The sequence below is a fragment of the Ambystoma mexicanum genome, chromosome 6q (genome assembly GCF_040938575.1).
Source record: "Ambystoma mexicanum isolate Mex_15411 chromosome 6q, UKY_AmexF1_1, whole genome shotgun sequence".
Lineage (NCBI taxonomy): Eukaryota > Metazoa > Chordata > Amphibia > Caudata > Ambystomatidae > Ambystoma > Ambystoma mexicanum.
The window spans coordinates 1193863958-1193888777 of record NC_090937.1 but is presented as its reverse complement, the minus strand read 5'-3'; positions in this window follow the sequence as shown (position 1 = coordinate 1193888777).

Sequence of the window (24820 nt, the reverse complement as noted above, 5' to 3'; positions counted from 1 at the left end):
AGAAAATCTTACAAACGCTTATTTGATGTTCTTAAAACCAAAATTTGATAAATAAACTGTATTTAAACCTTTAAGTAAATTTGTGTTAAAAAAATATAAACTGTTAGAATACTCCAAAAGCTATCTAATTGCTCAAAGATTCTACAACAACTAATCAGATAAATGAATACCACTAAATTAGACCAGAAATACACAGTTAGAATACGCCAATTGGTATCTAACTGTCCCAAAATTATAAATTTGTGTTAAAATAATATAAACTGTTAGAATACTCCAAAAGCTATCTAACAGCTCAAAGATTCTACAACAACTAATCAGATAAATGAATACCACTAAATTAGGCCAAAAAATACACAGTTAGAATACGCCAATTGGTATCTAACTGTCCCAAAATTTAACAATATCAAAATAGATAAATCAAAACCACTAAAATATATTAAAAAAAATAGACAGTTAGAATACGCCAATTGGTATCTAACTGCTCCAAAACTTTATAATATCAAAACAAATGAAGAATCTGTTACTGCTCCAAAAAAAATACAACAAAGCAAAGTATAAAGCATTAGCCAGAAACAACAAGTGAACACTGAAAACAAACAAACAAATAAACTGTAGCATAACAGAAAAAGTTTTTTTTTTAATCCAACATGGATTTCTTTTTCTCCCACAGACCCAATGATTTTAGCAACAAATACAGAAACTGAGCAAATTGCACAGTACTCTGATTTGTACTCTACTAAATATGAGGGTCGAAAAAAAATAAAAGTACATTGCTTATACAATGTAATAAGTCATTACAAACTACTAATACTAACATGCTATTTTCTTTTATCACAGAAATGAAGAAGAAAAACATGGACTCCCATTACTAGACCAAACAGTAAGTATACAATAATAAGGACAACCATAGCAGCATATCACATCCATAGTATCTAATACCTTTGTTCCTTATACATTTGTTTTTTACCCAAAGTTATAAGCAAATATGAATGTGATATGCTGCGGTGGTTGTTGCCAGGGCATACAGTCTTGGGTGCATGGCCATTTGGCTCTATGCCCTGGCAACGACCACCGCAGCATATCACATCCATAGAGTCAAACATTTCAACTATGATCTATGGGAAACTTTTAATATCCGCGAACAATGTGAGTGTTCTTAGAACACTTTGAACTTGAACTTGCCAGCGAACAATGCAGACACCGTTTTCAGGACACCCCCTACGAACATTTCAGAACAACGCGATAGTTCTTAGAACACTTTCAACTTAACAACGAAAAATACGGACAGCGTCCTAAGGACACCCCCTACGAACATTCCAGGACACCGGGAGTGTTCTCAAAAACGTCTTCAGAACACCCCCATTTTGTTTATTTGCAAACATTTCAGGACGCCGCAGGTCTTCTTAGAACACATTCAACTTGACAGAGAACAATACAGACAGCGTCCTCAGGACACCCCCTACGAACACTCCTGGATACCGCGAATGTTCTTAGAAGCGTCTTCAGAACACCACCATCTTGTTTATTTGCGAACATTTCAGGACACCGCAAGTGTTCTTAGGACACATTCAACTTGACAGAGAACAATACGGACAGCGTCCTCAGGACACCCCCTACGAACATTCCAGGACATCGGGAGTGTTCTTAGAAGCTTCTTCAGAACACCACCATCTTGTTTATTTGCGAACATTTCAGGACACCGCAAGTGTTCTTAGGACACATTCAACTTGACAGAGAACAATACGGACAGAGTCCTCAGGACACCCCCTACGAACACTCCCCGGACACCTCGAGTGTTCTTAGAAGCGTCTTCAGAACACTACCATCTTGTTTATTTGCGAACATTTCAGGACACCGCGAGTGTTCTTAGGACACATTCAACTTGACAGAGAACAATACGGACAGCGTCCTCAGGACACCCCCTACAAACACTCCCCGGACACCGCGAGTGTTCTTAGAAGCGTCTTCAGAACACCCCCATTTCGTTTATTTGCGAACATTTCAGGACACCGTGAGTGTTCTTAGGACACATTCAACTTGACAGAGAACAATACGGACAGTGTCCCCTGGACACCCCCTACGAACACTCCCCGGACACCGCGAGTGTTCTTAGAAGCGTCTTCAGAACACCCCCATTTTGTTTATTTGCAAACATTTCAGGACACCGCGGGTGTTCTTAGAACACATTCAACTTGACAGAGAACAAAACGGACAGCGTCCGCAGAACACCCCCTACGAACACTCCCCGGACACCGCGAGTGTTCTTAGAAGCGTCTTCAGAACACCCCCATTTTGTTTATTTGCAAACATTTCAGGACACCGCGGGTGTTCTTAGAACACATTCACCTTGACAGAGAACAATACGGACAGCGTCCTCAGGACACCCCCTATGAACATTTCAGGACACCGGGAGTGTTCTCAAAAACGTCTTCAGAACACCCCCATTTTGTTTATTTGCGAACATTTCAGGACACCGCGGGTGTTCTTAGAACACATTCAACTTGACAGAGAACAATACGGACAGCGTCCTCAGGACACCCCCTACGAACACTCCCCGGACACCGCGAGTGTTCTTAGAACAGTTTCACTTTGCTTGCGAACAAAACGGACCCATATTGAGTCCTTAGAACACCCCCCAGTCAGTTTATTTAGAACATTTCAGAACACCCGTGATGTCCGCAAACAAATCGAACACAAAAAGAACGTCTAACACATTAAAAACACAACTTTCATCCTATCTCATACACTCCCACTCTCCCCAAACACTCCTACACACCAACACACACTACAAAATACACATTTTGAACAAAGTTTCAGCGCGCTGTCCGCAGACGTCCGCGAATTCAAGATGGCGGGCGCTACCGAAAAATCTGACGCGCTTCTCGCTCCACGCCGTCCAATCAGCGAACACGTTGCATGTCCGCGAACATCACGCAAGACGATTGGCCAATCAGGACACTGTCCGCGGAGCGAACAGGGAAGTGTGTCCGCGAACCGAACACAGATATCACTAATTTATTTTGACCTACTTTTTGGTCATTTTAAAAAGAACTACTGGACGGATTTTCACCAAATTTGCAAAAGCACGCTTTTGGGACCAAGCCGCTGCTCCTGGTCCAAATTTGGTGGAAATCCGTCCAGCGGTTTGGGCTGTAGGCGCGAGCAAATTTTTTTTCCCATTCAGTCTATGGGAAAAAAAAAAGTTTTGGGACCCCCCCTATAACTTTGCCTCCCTAGACGAATCCTCACCAAACTTTGCAAAAAAAATCAGAGTGACCCAAATACTTTTTTTGCAAAGTTTGGTGAGGATCCGTCCAGGGAGAGCGAAGTTATAAGCCACCCAAAAAGTACTCTTCCTATGGAAACAGCAACTTAACCATAACTACATGGCCACTAACGTGGCCATGTAATATATCAAAGTGTTGTTCAATAATATTCTATTGTCTTTGGAGGCATTTGGGTTTAGTCCATAAAAAAAATAATTGTCTACTTTAAGCCAGATTACATGCCGTGCCTTTATTTTTCAAAGGGCAGACACGTATTTAAGGCAAGAGCACATAATGCTGGGTGATCATGAAGCATTCACTGATCATAAGATGCTTACTATAAAGGCACCTGAGTTAACAATTCACAGATTGCAGATTGATACATGTTTGTTTACAGTGCATGATATTCTTTACACAATAAATAGCATACTCAAAGACAGTTTTAAATCAGTCACGTTTTTAGTCATGTTTAACAATGTCAGTGGCAGCAATGTCCCTTGTGGGGATTCTTTAAAAGTTTACACTCTGTAACTTGGGTTGCAAATGTACTTTCAGGTGTCCAAAGTCAACGTAATCAGTGTTAGCTCCTCATTCAAGGGGTTCTGCCCACTTGCTTGAATGCCCGGCAGCACAGCTCACCCTTCGGCTTTATTTGGGTTGGGCACTGTGCTCGCCGCCTCTGCGCAGGGGTGCGTCACCCCACTAAATATTTTTTTCTGCATAGAAAGTATCTCACAATAATTAAAAGCTGCTGTGTGTAGGAGGTCTGACCCCCTCACCTTTCATTATTACCGGAACACTGTACACAAGCTGACTGAGAGGAGAGGAATATTCTCCTCTCAGTCAAAATGATGACGTGGAAAAGAGGGGCAGGCCATCGAATGGCAGATGCGATGTGGCGGTGTGCTGAAAATGCGAACAGGTAAGTGAAGTGATTGATGTGTATGACGTGGGTGTAGGTGCACGTGTATACGGTGCCCATGTTTTTAGATATGCATCTATGTATGCAGTTGTTTGAATGCTGTATGACTGTACGGCTGAATGACAGAGTGCATGTTGCATGAATGCGTGTGAGTCAGAGCATGTGTGTCTACTTGTGTGAAGGAAGAGAAGTCTGCTAAATCTAGGGATGGGAGCTGCTGGGGCATGGCATTCTTTTTTGTTTTACCCTTGATGAACAGTAAATAATTTAAACTGTGCATCAAGGGTCAAGCAGACATGGTAGGTGATATTAAATTGCTAGACTCGCCTACGTTGATGGTGCAAGTCTGCATATAATTGATTCTGGACAGGTGACCGGTAGCCAGTGAACTATTAATTTTACTGCATTTTAGAGCAGTCCGTTCCAAGTGCATGTAGGATGCTGTTTTTCCTTGACTTTCTAGACAACGAAACATCCTGCTTTTGTTTCTCATCACCTGAACATTGATGAGGGATTTTCATTTCTCTGACATTACTTTCACCTTGGCCATTGCTATAGCATTTATGTTTTAAAAATATATAGCAGTGTTATGACATGTATATACTTGTGAGTGTGGAGGGTGTTCCATCTCACCTCTACAAATAGTGCCAACACTTTGTAGCAAGTCCACCACATACCTTTAAGGGCATTCATGAAGGGAATTCCAGAGTTTATGGGAAAAGCAACAACAGTGCACCAATAAGCAACCTTAGCCTCAGCTACGACCCTCCCGAACTTCACTCAAGCAACAAATGCCTGCCAGTTCACGTAGCACCACCTTTTAGGCAGCCTCACATTACTGAATTCCTTAAGGACTGATTAGGCCAATTAACACCTTCAAACCTGTTTACTGTTATGGCATGTGGTAATTATCAGTGCTGCGGTCAAATCTATCACCTACAACCAGCCGAAAAATATTAGCTTGTAAAATGAAACTCATTACTTGGCTTCAACAATTACTGGGTACTTCTACCACTGCCACCAAACATGTAATCAGGCCCTTAGTCACTTAATCAGGATATCAATGTATAGCATGAAGTAATAAAAATAACACTACAATCAAACAATTATTCAGTGTACAGTTACCAATTACTTTGGCCCATATAAGTAGTATCTTAATTGTTCCTCTCCTATTAACAGGGAAAAACAAAGAATCACAGTTTCGAGTATGTGTGTTTCTGTGTGTGTGTGTCTAACTATCTGCATTTAAACACAAACACATTAAAGCCTCTTCTCCACTCATGACTTCAGCTGGAAAGCATGTTTTTTAAAGTCACACAGTCGGTAACCTGCTAGAGTCAAAGATAGGCAGGACCAAAAGAATCATTTGAAGGTATGAGAGCTATAACCTAGTCACTCCCACCTGCAGAAGTGGTCCATAATTATTATTATTTTTTTTTTTACATTTATAAAGCGCTCACACAGCCCGCAGGCATCGAGGCGCTGTTACAGGAATTGTTAGTTTTTCTTAGTTGTGTAATTGTGTTTTTTTCTTTGTCACGTATTTATAACGCGCTTAAACACTCAGAGGTTTCTAAGCGCGGACCCAACCTGTTGTTGCTTTGTGTCGTCTTGCTTCCAAGACGCGCACGCTGCCGCTGTGCTACCCTCCCGGGACAATTATGTGTCATTTTGGGTCTTCTCGGTTACTTGATTCCTGTACTGTGTTAGCTGCAATCAAGGATACATTTAAATTTAAATGAATACTGATTTGATAGTGGTCTTTTTTGTAATGTGTTCTGTTCATGCTTCTTGTGCTTCAAACAAACACGTATTATGTGCCTAGGAAGCGCTCTCTAAACCCTGCCCTTCCTTATCTCGCCCACTCTCTCTCTCTCTCTCATTCTGCACACTCTTTCTCTCTCTACCGCTCTCTATCTCTTTGTAGATGTGACAGAATCAATAAATCAAGTGTTTTTTGCTAAAGCTACATCACAGAAATAAACAAATATATTGAGTGGACAAACTATTAAAACAAAACATGATGTTTTTAATAGCACTGTTATCTGCCTCCTTTTAAAATGTTACTTCACTTCCAGCATGCATAGTAATGTATAGTCAAAATAGGAATGTGACACAAAACCAATGATAACTTTACAAATGATTTTCTGATAAGGGTTATCATTCCAATTTAGTCATTTTTGAACACTCCTTTTGCATGCTTTTAAAATACCACTATGAGAAAGTGGAAGTGCTCAAATAACACTAATGTGGGTTTCAGCCTGCTTTCCATAAAATCAAAGAGCAATTTGGGAACATAAGATTAACCACAGATGTTTATATTTGACAAATATGTCTGTGATAAAAGGGTTATCTGTGTGTATCAATACATCAATAAGGTGTGCTTAGATTGATGTGTATTCCATTTTTCATAACACTCACATTAACATTTACATGTTTGGAACATTTGATCCTATATACTGATTCGGAGAGCTTCAGAGTTTGCATGTGAGAGTAAAATGGCTCTGACATCAGTTACTCCATCGGTGTCCAGAGAAATGTTTCCTTTCCATCTTCAAAACTTTAGCTGGGTGTCAGGGTAAGGATTGCTCTGCACATGCTCAGTTACTGATGAACAGAGATCCTAAGAAAATTACATTTAGAATTGCGCATACAGTTCATATTTAAAAGTTTGTGTTTATTTTACGTAGGTGAGTTCATTATGGTTGCAACTTTATTATGAAAGCAACTGTTCCTCCGGCCCTCCAAGTACTTTGTTAGCTAATAACAAAGTTGGCCAAATGCTATACAATCAATGCACCTCAGTGCCAAATAATTTTCATGTTCACAATGACATTAGGAAAGTGTAATGTCATCTTTGATTATTTGAACCGTTAAAATAGAAGCTATGTCACATCTCCTATTGAACAGCAATAGATTCTGGTGTGACAAAGTCTTGTGGTGTGTGGTAAAATCGTACCACGTGCAGGCCACACTTACCCAGTACCAAAATTGACATGGGTGGAGGATGGTTAAAACGTGTTGTAAATTCCTCTATGGCAATGGCATGGAACAGTGTTGTCCATGTTGAAGACTGATGCATTTGCTCAATGTTCCCTTCTCTTAGACAGAGTTCCTTGCAGTGAGACGTTCATGAGATTCTGCCACTCCACTATGAGTGCATCTTCATGATAATAGCTGCACCTAGAGGAGCTGCTACTAGGTGGGTTTCTGTGATAGGTTAGCTAGTACAAGATCCCCGTGTGTGAAAAAAGAACAGAGAGTGGAGGAAGAAGGAGGAGTGCTGCTATTTATTGGCTTTTAAGGACTCCTACTGCAAACGGACACTTATAACACCACCCACATCTTATAAACATTACAATAAAACATGGATGGGGTCTAAAAGCCAGCAGATACACCTTTTAGTAGTCAAAAGAATATATGTCCTCCATCTCTTGTTGCAACGTATTTCACCTAATCAAGAGTTTCAGACCACATATATTTATATTGAAAAGCAATGTAAAGAAACTACACATCGCTCAAAACAGTGTTGTTGGAGCTGTTTATGGGCTGTCTCAAAGAGACCATGTCACCCCGAAGCAGCGCCTACTTCACTGGTTGCATGTAAAGCACCGAACCGAACACATAGTTCTTACCCTTACACACAAATGTGTCATAGGCACGGCCCCCGAATATCTGAAAGATCACAAATAAATTGTAAGAGAATTTTATAATCAAACCACAGTACTCTTCGTGACCAGCCCCGCTTCAAATTGGATACATTTGGAGGCATTTGTTTCGATGTTTGGGCACCCAAAGCCTGGAACGATCTGCCAACCTTTTTACAGGCTGTGTCCTGTTCGCTGAGATTTGAGAAATACTTAAAAACATTTCTCTTTGCCAAAGTAACAGGCTAAGTCGGTTCATTTTTTCTTCTTTGTTCTTCTATTCTGGTCTGTCTTAAAGGGTTCGGGAGGCCCGTGGGCTAGTGATGCTTTAGAAAAAAATTAGTATGAGTAAATAAATAGAACAGATTTAATTATTAAGCAGTCGTTTTCATCCACAAGCATGCATGGAAAACCCACTCTTAAAAATAGTAACATTTGATGGTTGCAATCCCCCTCAGATCTTTGGCATAGACAATAGTAACCTGAGATGCACAGTGATTCGATGGGAAGAACATGTTGTTCTTGATGTTAGTAAAACATAATTAATATGTCTATTACACTTCACATTTCAAGATAATGCATCTAGAATTGTCTAGAAGCCCATCATCAGGTTGTTTTGTGAACCTTAATTTAGGCATCTTACATCATATGAGCAGCCTGGCCAATTTTGGCATGTACAGATTTTTCATTATGTTAAATGGATTATGCAGAATTCTGGAATTACTGACACTTCTAATGTATGTCCATGTGGGATATGACTTCCCACTCTTATTTGTTATTAATTTAGATTTTCATAACAACTCTACAGGCCCATATCTTTTTAGATTCCAAATTATGCGTATTATGAGAAATATTCAAGATCACTCTGAGAGGCTGACTTAAAGAATGTTCTCCGCAAGATACCTCCTCCTTACACCAAGCCCAACCCCTCTACCCTTATTAAAGGCGGTGACTGTTGTTGATCAGATAGCAGATGATTTTCCTGAGCCTCAGATCATACAAGCACCTCACTTTTCTCCTAAACCGATTGGTGGAAACCACTGCTAGATTTAGGGGCCGATTCATGGAACAAACATGCGCCGAAAATTCATGCGCAAGCAGGCGCAAGGGAGCGCAAGCGTAAGAAACGCAGCGCACGCGCATGTGTGCGATTCAAGGAAGACGCTGCGCGTGTTTCCCGCTGTCCGTGCGCCCAATCCAGCCCAGGCGCATGCAGGCATACACGGCGTGCGCTACGCGCACAGTCAAAAGCGCACATAGCGCGGCGCACACAACCAAAGTGGGCTGAACAGTGGGCGTAACACGCGGAATGGGGAACAACGAGTTAAAAAGAAGGCGTAACTGGGGAAGTACTGCAGGGAACTACACGGAACGCCCACACGCACGAGAACAACCCGTATTCATGGATCCGAATACGGGAAACCCGCGCCCAGCAAAAGACGCGCACAGGCGTCAACGCATCCGCCACACGAAGGCAGGCGGAAGCGTCCCCGCGCACAGCATAAAAGTGCGCACAAACAACAAACGCGTATATACAGCTTCGATGAATGCCCCATTTGTCGCAGCACTGATCGTGGGACACCGCAGGAGGAGGAGAATAGCCAGGGCACGCATTTTCGCACCACTGACAATCCTTTTTGGGATGCCTGACGACCAGGTCTATAGCAGGTATAGGTTTCCACCCCATATCATCCTGGACCTGGTCAGGGAGTGGGAAGATGACCTTACATCCCCCACCCTTGCTCCCAAGCATTGAGCCCCTTGGAGAAGCTGCTCAATGTCCTGCATTTTTTGGCCACTGGGTCATTTCAGCGGACTACTGCCATAGTGGGGGGAGTCTCACAGGCCACGCAGTCACCCTGCCTACACCAGGTACTGGCAATCATGACAGTGTGCCCCTCAGTCCGCAGGCACATATACATGCCCAGAACACCCGCAGAAAGGCAGGCCGTTGTCCTGGATTTTTATGGGTGGCACACTTCCCCATAGTGCTCGGTGCCATAGATTGCACCCATGTGGCCCTACGTCCACCTAGGGCCACTGAGCACATCTACCGAAACCGCAAGCACTGGCATTCCATCAATGTACAGGTGGTATGCGATGCAAAGGGAATCATCACCTCTGTCTATGCAAACTACCCTGGCTCCACCCATGACAGTTTCATATACAGAATGTCCGCCCTGAGCCGGGCGCTGGAAGCTGGGCAGCATGGCGACACATGGCTCCTAGGTCAGTACAAATGCCCTTGCACATGCATGTAAGTCACACACAGACAAATATCCAAACCCTAATAATCTCAACTATTATCACCTCCCAAGGGGACAGTGCCTACCCTCTGAGCAACCACATGATGACGTCAATCCGGAACCCCACCACACCACCCCAGGTAAGATACAACGCCTCCCATATTGCAACCAGGGGCATAGTGGAGCGCACATTCGGAGTGCTCAAGTCACGTTTCCGCTCCCTTGACTGCTCTGGTGGGCAACTACTCTATGCACCACCAGTAGTGTGCAGGATCATTGTGGCAGCATCGGTGGACATGGTGGTGCCCCCACATCCCCAACCACAGGCACAGACGCTGCCCATGGGAGGGGACAGGGCACATGGCGAGGAAGCACGGACCCAGCTTGTGGCCACATTTTTCACCTAAACTCCCACCCCTGCGGAGTGCACACAGGCCTGGCACATACCAGGTGACAATCGATGATGACAAAGAGACAGTCAACTGTCACAACCCTACCACCCTGAGATAGTTGCCATGGAAGTACCACATCGTCTGCATCCCTAGCTACTTAAACACAAGCTATCCCGTGTGACCAAAAGGCACACATATGACATATGACATGATATGGCCTATACACAAGTATTTCAAGGTGCGATGAGGCAGGAAGGGGGGAACAAGGGAAGACAGACAACGGTACTACTAAGCCAGGTGTCCTTGAGATTGTGCAAGAACAGGGGTAGGAGGAAGGGAAAAGTGCAAGGGGAAGGGGGGGGTGCAGTACAGGGGAAGTAGACCAAAAAAAAAATACATAGGTCGGCTGGTGGCAACTGCAAAGGTAAATGCAGACAAGTGCTGGGAAGGGTGGGCTGTAGGTGGGCTGTAGGAATAGAGAGACAGTACCGCAGTGCAGGGGTTGCCAGGGAGGCAGTGCAAGTGGAGAGTGGCTGGGCCAGGGACCGAGGTCGGGGAGAGTGGCCCAGTTGCAGCTCCAGTGCAGTTCCAGTGAAGAATTCCGCAAGGGAGAGGCAGAGAGAAAGCAGAAGCAAAGACGAAGGTCTTGAGGTGCTTCCAGAACTGGAGATGGTTCCCATCAAGTTCAAGTGAGGCAGGAAGGCTGTTCCAGAGGGAGGGCCTTGCCGCGGAGAGAGATCTACCCCCAGCTAGTTGCTCTGAGAAGTGGATGACCCTGACATACAAGGTGTGCATCACACACCCCTGCAAAACAGGCCATGGCCATCACTGTCATGTCACTCAAACCCTCCGAAACCACAACATGACATGGCAAGCAATACCCATACACCACCACAGTAACAATAAGGTACACATTGCCATGTCCTAAATGTACAGTGGCATCAGACAATGATGCCTGACCCGGAATCAGATGAAATGACAGACCAACAAAATCTCCCACCCAAAATAAGTCATTTCCAATTGCATTACAAGAGTCGTAGACGTAACATAACAATGAATGCTTGTCTACATGCACATTGTGCATTGCAAAATCAACACTGCAGCTCATGTGTGCTGTGTCCTTCTCCTGCAACACACTGCTCAGCGCACAGCACAGTGAACAGCCATTGTGTGTGATGCACACCCTGAGCATCACATCTAAGTGACAGACCACATCAAACAGCAAATTATGCATGTACAGGATCCATAATCGGTCACAGAACATGTGCTGCAGGGACACAGTGGGCACCAGAAGGCAAACAGCGTACACGTGGATATGCAAAGGTGGGAGTACATGTAGTGCATCAGAGTGCAAGTGTGTGGTTCTGCAAGGACATGCACTCCACATATGCATGTGCACTCAAGTGACCATTAGTGTTCTCTACACATCACATGTGAACATTCACCATGTGTACACCCCAGCATTTCAAACCACAACTATCCCCTCGCACCTGAAAGGTAAACACAACACATGAACAGGCATTGATCAGCAGAACACAACATGTACATAGGATACCACCATTACAATGTCAGGGTTCCCATCACACTGCAGGGCAAGGCAACTATCAACAACAACCCCCCCCTCCCTCACAAATGAACATGACCCACTGAACAACTGCACCTGGGTCATGGAGCCTTCAAACCTCAATTCCACCTGGCCACAGGATCACCTTTACCCTTCGTCACCATCTCCCACCTTGTGTGTAAAAAGGTGCCTGCACCCTCATAATCCACACTCATGTCCAAAATCACAAAATCCAAGCCAGAAAAACGAACCAGAACACCCTCCAGTACATGACTTGACGTAACAGTACCTCACAAAGGCCAAGTACTGCCACAATGATGCAACAACCAAGGTAGCACAGTAAAACAATGTCACGACAGGATGTGAAACATGTGTGGTACATGACATAGGATGATGCACCATGAACGGATGTTTACTGTCACAGGTCCACTGTACAGGCGCGGGAGTGTCACGAAACAACCACCCCACCATGTCCCGGGTGCCTGCAAGGTCAAACTCACACAGGCCCCTGAGACCCTGGTGGGGAAGGAGGTTCAGGGATATGCAGTCGGGACAGGTGTTGACACACTGGATGACTGGAATGAGTGGCAGGAGAGGGGAGGAGGAATGACACATGAAACTAGGGAATGCACGAAAATGTACTACCTGCATGAACACATACACAATCCAAACAAACTTGGACATCATTGTCATGGCCTTCTGTAGTCCAGGCTCAGGAGTGGTATGAACCAACCACCCCCTCTAGGGTTTTGGCACCTGCAAGTTCGGGGCTTACCCAGGCATCCGCAACCCCAGCGGGGAAAGAGGGTCAGGGAACGTTGCTTGGATAGGTACGGGAAGCAGGAACACCGGGTAGAGGGTACAGGGTTCAAAATTGCATAGGATTATGGGTGATTAGGGAAAAAAAACATACCAAATTGAACCACACATACATCCATGCATTAGTACACTCCCCAGCAAGCCTATGCAGAGCAGTTTGAAAGAAAAACAACAAGACACTTAGCTCTGGTTTTGAGTGCTGGCCTCCTGCCTGCGCACTCTCAGGTCCGGTTACAGGAGCACTGCAATGCTGCAAAGAGAGCCACAGACAACAACCTGTACGTGCCAATTACTCAAAAACACAACACCAAACATGCCCCATAGCAACAAACTACTCTACAAACAGACAATCTGGTGTAGATGCTTCGTACCCATATATAACATCACCCCTGTGACGGGTCATACACAGTCAATGCAGTAAGTCAGCTGCCGGTGGGTGCGTGGCAAATGGAACACCAATGTGTCACAATTCACACAACATGCAATGTTCCCTGGGTAAGCAGACAGACCCATATAGCAAGCCATGACTTCTGAGCAAGTTGCGTACCACCATGACCGACACAAAGTTGGCAGTGCATTTATCATAAAGTACATGGAAAAGACATGCACTGCGCCCGAGTATGTCCCTTGCTGTATGTCCCTGTGAGCTGCCCCTTTCCATGTCTCGGAAGGCTACATGGTTGATACAAGTGCCTCAATGGACCTTGGTGTACCGGAGGGTATGTGCCACTGCCCCTGCATGTGTCCCAGACAACCCTACTATCAACAGCCATCAGTCCACCAACACATCTGAGCTGCATTGTGTGCTTCAACACCAATATTCGTCTAAGCTCACCCTCAGTGCTGTGACTAAGCCTGCATGTGCAACTCGCCTGGTGCAAGCTTTGTTGTGCCGTGGCCCCCCTGTGCTGCTCACCTTGCCTGGAGTCCCTTGGAACACGTCAATAGTTCTAGGATGTGGGTCTGCAATCCCTGTGCCTCTGCTTGTGCACACATGTGCATGTGGGCACCAACAAACGTGTCCAGAATTCCGTCATCCAATGGGCCATGTCTGCTGGCAAAGGTGCTCTGGAGGCTCATCCCCCTGCAGAAAGGGCATGAAACACATGATTAATGCTTCAAAGTCATCTGTGTGTGTCTCATCAGGCATCTCATTACTTGACCATGTCAGAGAGTCACATCACAAATCACACCATCAGTCCGTCTTTCATATCCAAAGTGTGGAACACTATCTACAGCATGAATTGCAACAAGCACGTGTACAGTAAAGATATGAAACATACTACACAATGCATAGCAATTAATGTACACATTAATCATGACACACCCCATCTAGCAAAAGCTGAACAGTGGACAATACCACCAAAATCATCCCCACTAGGGGTGGCAACACAAGTCACACAGCACCAGACATGCCACAGATATGACAGTCCAAAGCACTTGTGTAAAATTCTGTAACACCGAACCATCCTTGCGAGCCCATGGATAAGGGAGGCAGGAGTGGCATATGTGAGTCAAGGATCCCAAGCAGCAAACACATACACAAGACAAGCCTGAAGGGCCCAGCTGGAACAGACAGTGGATGCCTTCAAAAGCCACAAAGCACCGCACTGTCACATGAAAGCACAATAGACTAGCAATTTTAAACTAAATCAACTATTAACTAATTACACTAACAATGGAAAACCTACATTACCTAATTAAACTAACTATCAAACAGAAACTTAACTAACTAAACTAAAAGAAAAATCAAAAATGGCCACTTACGACCCGGGGGGGGAGGGGAGGCACCCAGGAGGGGGGAGGTACAGGGTGCTGCTCAACATCCACATGCGATGATGCTGAGCCAAAAAAAAAACCTCCATGGGCTCAACACCTGCACAGCCCGACCTATGTGGGAGATAGATGGTCGTCCGAGTCTGGCTCATCCTGGAAAAGAGGACGTGGCACAGTAACCTGGCCACGCCTAGCCGCAGCTTGCCCCTCGTCGGCAGCAAGTCTGCCGGACGGGTGAGCCTGGTTCTGTGTGGCGATGTGACGTAGGTCTGCATGCAGAACCTCACGTGATACACGTGCTTCCTCTTGCAAGGTAGCACGTGTAACACGGAGTTCCTTCTGCAAGGCCTGACTGGACAACCGCTGCACCTCCCGGCAAGCCTGTAGCTCAGCCGAGATGGTACGCTCAAGCTGTGCAAACCTCTCCTCTGCCTGCTGCCTCTGGGACATCATAAGGACACCCAGAGTGGATCTGAGGGAAGCATACTCCTCCCTCAGGGCATCCATGTGCGCCTCTGCGTGAGCAGCAATTGGTTGACGCAGAGACGACATTTCAGCCTGGCGTGCCCTGTCTGAGGCCGCCATGCCCAGCCTGAGCGAGCGGGCCGTGGACCGTGCCGCCTGCTGCTGGAGAAGCACCTGCCTAGCAGGGGGGAGCACAGATCGGGCCACACGCTCCATGCTCTCAGCGATGTTCTCTATTGCTGCCCCCTGCCATTCGGAATTGGCAGTCATGTCTTGCTCCCACTCAGTATATAGCGGTTGCGCGCGGCGACCGCATTGCCGGGCTTGACCCCTGTGGGACCCAAGGACCGGGGGTCCTCGCTGTGTTGGCAACCCCCGCGGCTGCACGACTACATGCCCCCGTCGACGTGATGTCCCAGGCACATCAGTGACTGGTGTGGAGGGTGACCCTGCGTCCCGATCCACCACGGGCGGAGGAACCAAGACTGTCTGATCCCTCAGTGCAGGGGTCGCAGGCAGAGGAGTGTCCACATCAGAATCACTCACCCCTGACACATGGACTTCATGCTCATCCAACTCAACATGGACGTCAGAGTCGTCATCAAGGCTGGACTCATAGGCAGCCAGAGACAAGATGGACTGCAGCACTTGGGGGTTTTCGTGGCCTACCACCCCACGACCCCCACTAGTGCCGGGTTGATGTGGTGTTACCAACCCTGTGTCTGGCATGACAACACCATCCTCCGCCTCCATTGCGTCATCACCTGAAAAATAGAGAGAAAAAAGGTCACTACTCATGTCAGGAGCACACAACACACACACACACCGATAGCAAACGCATCCGGCACACATGTGACACACAACATATAACCTGGCATGCATGCTGGGTCAACTTTGAACAGCTTCTGTGATCAGACCTGTTGGAAGGTGGCAGTTTCCATGGAAGTGGGTCTATGCAGTGCAGAAAATGTGTACGCCACTCACTACCTACATGTACAAGGACTCCATGGTGTGTGCCAGGAAATGTGAAGGCAGTGCAATGTCAAAATCAGACATCACGTGCATTGTGCATTCAATGTGTACCATATCTAGAAGCCAAGCACCCCTACACCCCAGTACCAAAGCAGGAATGCCTAGCATGGTATCAAAAGGCTGACCATACACCTGTGTATTGACAGGCAATGTTGACTGGCATCAACAGCTTAATGTGATTCAAATGACAACACTGCAAATGATGCTGGGACAGTAGGCAGGACACATGATGAAAACTCTGGAGGCCGCCCACGTGTGAAGAAGACACAACAAGAGTTGGACAGAGTCATTGGCCATTGAATAGGCTGAGGCCTGTGAGCCACACAGATTGTCAGAGCCTAAACATGTGTGCAACGCAGGACTGAGCCACAGTTGACATGGGAAGGCTGATGAGATGGCAGGCAATGTATGTAACCAAGGACTTGTATTACAGTGATCATCCAGTCAAGGACACATAGGGGCATGTGTTCAATGCACATGGAGCATGAATGGGCACTCATGTCCCTGCGGGACATCTGACCCATGCACAGTACAAGTGAGATACCCTGCATCGAGTGCTAAGGCTGTACCACAAGGCATATGTCTGGCAGATTCGACGCTGGAAGTTAGCATCTACACAGGACACATGAACAAGAAAGTACACATTCGCAAGATTGAAGCAGACCAGTGCAAAGGTGGAACTGGGGTGCAGAGTGGCGGAGGAGGGGCAAGGGAGCATGCCTACATGGAGTCCCGCATGCAGGCAGAGGAGACATGCATGACGGAAGCATTGCATTACTTACACATCAGAACCATGTACACGTCACATGTAGCAGCAATCATGCACAACACATCCCACAAGTGAAACACACACGTCCTCAACAAACACGCATCAACACTCACTGGACTGCGCATCAAAGCCCAGCATCTCTCCCACTCCTTCGACCAATTCAGGTGGTATGAACTCCGCAACGAGAAGCTCATGCGGAGTGAGCTCTTCCTCCTCTGGTGCAGGCCCACCGCCAGTCACCAGAGTCAAGTTGTAATTAGAGGCATGCTTAGCCTTAGTGCTGCGCTTGATGTCATTCCAACGCTTTTTGCACTCTTGCGCCGTGCGCACCTCATGGCCGAATGAACTGACATGTTCCGCAACATGCTTCCAGTGGGTGTCACGTTGGGCAGCTGTAGTCTGACTATTGGCACCCACTAGCATGTCATGGCTGTGGCCCCGCACGTAGTCCACGAGGAAGTCCAGTTCCTGCTTACAGAAAGGCTTCTTCCTGGACGTGCAGGAGGTTGTGGCTGTGTGTGGGATCCCAGCCTGTGCTACAGGTGCAACCTTCCTCCTCTTGGACTGTGGCGCAGACCCTGGCTGGCTAATACCGGCCTGACCAGTATGGCCAGTGGGTTCGGTGGATTGAGACAAGGGAGTGGCAGGTGGAGGGATGACCAAAGGCCTGACTTGTGTCAGTGGCAGCTGGGTGCCCACTAATGGACCCTGTGCAGCAACATCAGCTGTGGCAGGGTCATTGACCGCAACGGTCCTGGTTGGCAGACTCACAACCGGGGTGCTGTTGGGTGCATCTGCCCCTGCACTTGCCAACACCCGGCTGTTCGGGGCAGCAGATGACATGACTGCCCCAGGGACACGTGTCTTGGTCTGAGCAGCCCGGCCTGCCCCTATGGTTTCCCCCCTGGCCTGTTGGAGATCTACCAAGGGCTCTTCAAGTGCCAACGCAGCCTGCGCTGGCAGACCCTGAGCCTGGGTGGCGGTGTCCACAGCTGCACCTGCAGCTACCACTACCCTTGGGCCCGTGGCAGTCGATGGAACGGACTGCCGGGTCAAATGGGTGCCAATGCCAGATGCAGGAACAGCATCCCCCGGAAACACATGCTCAAGTGGCGCACCCCTGCCTCTTCCCCCTCTGTGGCCGCCCTGGACACCCTGGAGTCCCCCTACTCCCTGGTCACCACGGCCACGTCCCCGACCACGCCCGCTACGAGGAGGACGCCCAGCTGAGGCGCCCCTCACCTTTGGTGGCCTCCCAACCATGGCACTGATGTAGTAGTGCTGGCACAGATGGAGTGGTGCCAATGGGAGGTGTACACCACAATTGACCTGGGCAATTGGGGTGAAGGGGGTGGGAAGCAAGATGTTAACAGGCCCCCTGCACCTGCAAGGTTGTATGTGACCCCGGTGATGTGGTGACGGGTCACGCAACGCTCAGGCACCCCAAAACTGCAGTAAAACCGTGCACGCAACCCTGCAGCCTACGTGCGTGGATTCAACTTCCCGCAATATGCGGTGGCACCCAGTAACACGAATAACGCATACGCGTGGGACACGCAGGCTACTATGACATCGAAAATGGGTGCGATACACAGGGGCACCCGCAGTGGGAAAAAGAGCGTGTGCGACTCACCGTCTGACTAGCGCGATGCAGAAAAACACGCGTAGGTAATACCCCCGCCAAAAGAAGAGATACGTCCTTGATAGCTGTGAAGTTGTGATGGCGCGCGAAACAACAGGAAGCAGCAACACACATCGGTCTCCACGAAAGGCACGTACAGCGAACTGCTGGGCCCGCTCACCTTTAACCCGTGCTGAGGGAAACGCACGCGCGCGTCACGTCACTTACGCGCATGGGCCCTTTCCTCGTATTACACACGGATGTGCATTTTTTCACACGCGCTGAAATGCCCATGCACGCCTGTACGCGTCACGTCACAGGGGCGCTTGCGCTTGAGGGGCCTTCTGTCCAATGAAATTGTATATGCGTGCAGACGCGCTTACGCGCTAAGGGGCTTTCCTCGAATTACACGCTGACGTGCCGAATTTTCACGTGCCAAATCACTCCGTATCAAGCTGGCCACGTGTAAGCACACGGAAGAACATGCTCCTGCCCAGAAGGCCGAACTACTGCCCCCCAGAGCCCCGAGCACGCTCCCACCTGCCATCTGCTGCTGCCTGACTGCCTGCTGCCCACGTGCCCTGCCATTTGCTGCCTGCACATCAGCCAGGGGTGCTGTTGCTGTGACCACCCCTGCTGGAACCGAAGACTCCCGACTGGTATTCCATCGCTCCACAGCCCAGCCCCAGGACCCAGTTGCCCACCCACTCCTGCCTCTGGCGTTGTCCTGTCGGGGCAAACACCATCTGAGAACACTGACAACCCCCGGCCAGAGAGGAAGAGGGGCACCAGCTTCAGTGCCACCGAAGTTGGTGTCCTGGTGGAGCAAGTCCTGGGGCAGTATGATGCCCTCTTCTTCCCGCGCCAACAAGGAAGGACGGACTCGGATCTGGACTGACATCGTGACTGCCATCAACGCGGAGGGGGTGGCAGTCCGCGACTTCCAACATGTTAAGAAGCGATGGGAGGACTTCAGGTCCAGGACCCTGAAAAAGGCCCGGCGCCTCTTGAAGGCAGCGGATGCCAAGGGGCGCCGGGGCCACTTGTCGGAAGAACAGATGAGGGTCCTGGAACGCATATCCCCAGCGCTCCACTTCCAGGTCCTTGAGAGGCAGACCCGTCTGGAGTCGAGCGGTAAGTGTACATGCATCCTGATTGTGAGCTGTGCGTGTGGTGATTTTTCAGTAGTGTGCAGGTTGCACATCTGTTTGTATGGGGTCGAGTATGGGTGGGGGTGTACAGGGCCGTGGGGCTAAGACATGCAAGGGCTGGAATGTGTGAGACATGGATGGTGCTTGTGTGTGTAGGCTTGCATGCCAAATGCAGTTGTGTGGGCACACATGTTTGGATGAATGTGTATGTAAGTAGACATGTCCGTGATGTCACGCATGTATGTTGTTTTCAGCTGCATGTATCAGCACTGTGTACATGTGCATCTGTGTGTATTTGACAAGGGTGCAACAGTGATGCAACATGGATGCATGTGACAGCGGTATGTGGAAGCCTGATCGGCAGATGTGACATGGATGCCCATCTGAACACTGCGACACTTGGCAGAGGTGTACACATGCATGCAAGTGTGGTGGTGTGTGTACATGTGTGGTGCACTTCCTGTGTTGCATGTGATGTCTGGCTCACCTTTGCCTGCTCATGCTGTTGTATGTGTATGGATGGTGCTGGCAGTTGCGATATGGCTGTGGTATGGCTCATGTGTGCGAGTTGAAATGACATGTGTTTTGGGGATTGTGATGACATGTCTGAGGTTTGCCAATGCCACTCATGTACAACTGTCATGTGTGTATGTGTCCATTGTACAGTGCCCTGATGCCTGTGTTTTATTTCTCCCTGTCTGCAGCGTCAACTGATGAAGAGGGCGGAGAAGGTGCTGTGGAGCACAGCGGCAGGGATCCCACCGCCAGCCGGAGACGCAAGGCCGGGCTCCCCTCCCATGTTGTCATCTCGTCGGGTAGTGAGGACGCGCAGTGCCGCGTCCCAGGCCGCAGCTGCCGGGGGGAGGTCCAAGAGGCGGAGGTTGGAGTTGGACTCCTCGGCAGCAGAAGGGGAAGCTGGGACCCCACAGGGCCCAACGGGGGAAGATGGCACGGAGTCATCCAGGTTGGTGGGGGTTTGGGGGGGAGGAGGCCGTGCAAGCAACAGAGACGGGGTCTGGAGGTGGGGATCCCACTGGTGCTAGTGGTGCACTGCAGGACCAGGGACAGGAGGCAGCACAGGCCGCCGCGGAGGTGCCTGTGTGCAATCCTGTCCCTGATCCTGTCCCTGCATCATCTTGCACCAGCAGGGATGCCTATTCCAGACCCGTTTTCAGGCAGGGGATGAGCTCACGACAACTGGCCTTCCTCTGCCTGCGGACGTGGCTATCCGGGTCTGGGTTGAGCCTGTTCTGACTGGTGTGGCGTTGCGTCAACAGGCCATGCGAGGTGACCTGCAGTCTTTTCATGAGACTGCACGTCATCTCGAATGGCTCGTTGACCACGTCAGCCTGCTGGGACAGGTCACCCAGGCCGGATTCCTCCGTTTGATGGGGCTTGCTACGACCCCACTCCTCAACTGAACCCCCTACGCGCCAGTCATCCTCCGTGCCATCTTCCCACCCATCAGTCACCTGGGTGCCCTGTGGAGCTGCCTCTGACTGTGCGGCCAGGCTGGTGGAGGAGGCATCCCTGCCACAGTCGGGAGTCGGACGTCCAGCAGGGGTGGCCACATCAACGACTGCACCCCAGCCGGCGGAGGATGTGCAGGCAGCAGGAGGCAGTGCACGGGCAGAGGCACAGCAGCAGCAGCAACGTGGTGGGAGCCATGAAGGCTCGGGGCCTTCAACATCGGAGGGGCAGGCATCGGCCGGAGGGCAGGAGGACCCAGGACAGAGAGTGTCTTCCGTGTGGCAGCGGTTGGGCCACGCCATAGATGCGGAGCGGCAGCGGGCGGAAGAGGCACGGCTCACAATGGTCAGGGCGGAGAACTCCATGCGGAGGGTCCTGAGGCGGGCCGAGTGCCTCGAGGCAATCCGCAGGGGTTTGGAGGTGGACACGTCGACGGTCCTGCGGACCCTCGGGGCCATGGAGGAGGACCGCCTCCGGGACATTGAGCAGGAGTTCGATGATGCCCTGGCCCGGGACATCCAAAAGATAGCCGTCAAACTAGCCCGCTGCCCCTGTACATAGTTATGTAGGTAGTGTTAGGTTTCCTTTTTTTTGGATTTATTTTGGACCTTTTGGACATTGGCCACATTTTTGTATATAGTTTATTTTATTAGTTAGTGTAGTTAGATAGGTTTCATTTCTTTTGTTGGGATAAAGGACCCTGGCTTGTTCGTATGTACATAGTTCACTGTTGGATTGTATTTTTCTTTCACATTTTAACCATGGAGCAATGACTTTCAATTTTATTTCCCATTGGATTTTGTTTTGTGGACAGTGACTTTGGACACCATTACTTTGGATTATGATTTTTGGTTTTGCTTTTTTTCACGGACATGCTTTTCATTTTTGTACATTCCCATTTCTGTTTCTTTATTTTTGATTCTATTTATGTTTCCTTTAATACATATTTTTTTGGTGAACTTCAATGTGTAGTATCATCTCATTGGTTTCATGCATATCATGATATGGGTTTTGAGATTCACTGACACCCATTGGGTGTATGTGAGGGAAATGTGTTTGTTTCGGAACTTGCAATTGGTGTTCTGTCATGTAATTGCCAATTATGAGTGGGTGGATGCAATACTCGGGTGGGTGTTTTGCATTTGGAGGCTGACCATAGGGACCAGGGATCTAGATTGTGATGACATGTTGGCTGGGGAACATGAGTTGGACATGGGTGGGGGCCTGCTGGCAGGTGCCCCACAGTGCTGGGGGGTGGAGGGGTGGGAGACATGGGTGGGGGCCTGGTGGAGGGTGACCCTGCACTGCTGGGGGGTGGGGGCGGTGGGAGACATGGGTGGGGGCCTGGTGGAGGGTGACCCTGCACTGCTGGGGGTGGGGGTGGTGGGAGACATGGGTGGGGGCCTGGTGGAGGGTGACCCTGCACTGCTGGGGGGTGGGGGCGGTGGGAGACATGGGTGGGGGCCTGGTGGAGGGTGACCCTGCACTGCTGGGGGTGGGGGTGGTGGGAGACATGGGTGGGGGCCTGGTGGAGGGTGACCCTGCACTTCAGGGGGGTGGGGGTGGTGGGAGACATGGGTGGGGGCCTGGTGGAGGGTGACCCTGCACTGCTGGGGGGTGGGGGTGGTGGGAGACATGGGTGGGGGCCTGGTGGAGGGTGACCCTGCACTGCTGGGGGGTGGGGGTGGTGGGAGACATGGGTGGGGGCCTGGTGGAGGGTGACCCTGCACTGCTGGGGGGTGGGGGTGGTGGGAGACATGGGTGGGGGCCTGGTGGAGGGTGCCCCACAGTGCTGGGGGGTGGGGGTGGTGGGGAACATGAGTTGGACATGGGTGGGGGCCTGCTGGCAGGTGCCCCACAGTGCTGGGGGGTGGGGAGGGTGGGAGACATGAGTTGGACATGGGTGGGGGCCTGTGGAGGGTGCCCCACAGTGCTGGGGGGTGGGGGGGTGGGAGACATGGGTGGGGGCCTGGTGGAGGGTGCCCCTGCACTGCTGGGGGGTGGGGGTGGTGGGAGACATGGGTGGGGGCCTGGTGGAGGGTGACCCTGCACTGCTGGGGGGTGGGGGTGGTGGGAGACATGGGTGGGGGCCTGGTGGAGGGTGACCCTGCACTGCTGGGGGATGGGGGTGTTGGGAGACATGGGTGGGGGCCTGGTGGAGGGTGCCCCACAGTGCTGGGGGGTGGGGGAGTGGGAGACATGGGTGGGGGCCTGGTGGAGGGTGACACTGCACTGCTGGGGGGTGGGGGTGGTGGGAGACATGGGTGGGGGCCTGATGGAGGGTGCCCCACAGTGCTGGGGTTGGAGGGGTGGGAGACATGGGTGGGGGTCTGGTGGAGGGTGACCCTGCACTGCTGGGGGGTGGGGGTGGTGGGAGACATGGGTGGGGGCCTGGTGGAGGGTGACCCTGCACTGCTGGGGGGTGGGGGTGGTGGGAGACATGGGTGGGGGCCTGGTGGAGGGTGACCCTGCACTGCTGGGGGGTGGGGGTGGTGGGAGACATGGGTGGGGGCCTGGTGGAGGGTGACCCTGCACTGCTGGCGGGTGGGGGTGGTGGGAGACATGGGTGGGGGCCTGATGGAGGGTGCCCCACAGTGCTGGGGGGTGGGGGGGTGGGAGACATGGGTGGGGGTCTGGTGGAGGGTGACCCTGCACTGCTGGGGGGTGGGGGTGGTGGGAGACATGGGTGGGGGCCTGATGGAGGGTGCCCCACAGTGCTGGGGGGTGGGGGGGTGGGAGACATGGGTGGGGGTCTGGTGGAGGGTGACCCTGCACTGCTGGGGGGTGGGGGTGGTGGGAGACATGGGTGGGGGCCTGGTGGAGGGTGACCCTGCACTGCTGGGGGGTGGGGGTGGTGGGAGACATGGGTGGGGGCCTGGTGGAGGGTGACCCTGCACTGCTGGGGGGTGGGGGTGGTGGGAGACATGGGTGGGGGCCTGTTGGAGGGTGCCCCTGCACTGCTGGGGGGTGGGAGACATGGGTGGGGGCCTGGTGGAGGGTGACCGTGCACTGCTGGGGGGTGGGGGTGGTTGAAGACATGGGTGGGGGCCTGGTGGAGGGTGACCCTGCACTGCTGGGGGGTGGGGGTGGTGGGAGACATGGGTGGGGGCCTGGTGGAGGGTGACCCTGCACTGCTGGGGGGTGGGGGTGGTGGGAGACATGGGTGGGGCCCTGGTGGAGGGTGCCCCTGCACTGCTGGGGGGTGGGGGTGGTGGGAGACATGGGTGGGGGCCTGGTGGAGGGTGCCCCACAGTGCTGGGGGGTGGTGGTGGTGAGGAACATGAGTTGGACATGGGTGGGGGCCTGCTGGCAGGTGCCCCACAGTGCTGGGGGGTGGGGGTGGTGGGAGACATGAGTTAGACATGGGTGGGGGCCTGGTGGAGGCTGCCCCTGCACTGCTGGGGGGTGGGGGTGGTGGGAAACATGGGTGGGGGCCTGGTGGAGGGTGACCCTGCACTGCTGGGGGGTGGGGGTGGTGGGAGACATGGGTGGGGGCCTGGTGGAGGGTGCCCCACAGTGCTGGGGGGTGGGGATCTTGGGAGACATGGGTGGGACTAATGTCTGGCAGAGGGACTCCCAGGACCCCCCTTGTTAAATCTGCATATTTAAGTAACTTTGGGTCTCACCCTAAGTTACTAGGGGAATCCAGACGTGGACCCCTTGCTCACTATTCTTAGAGA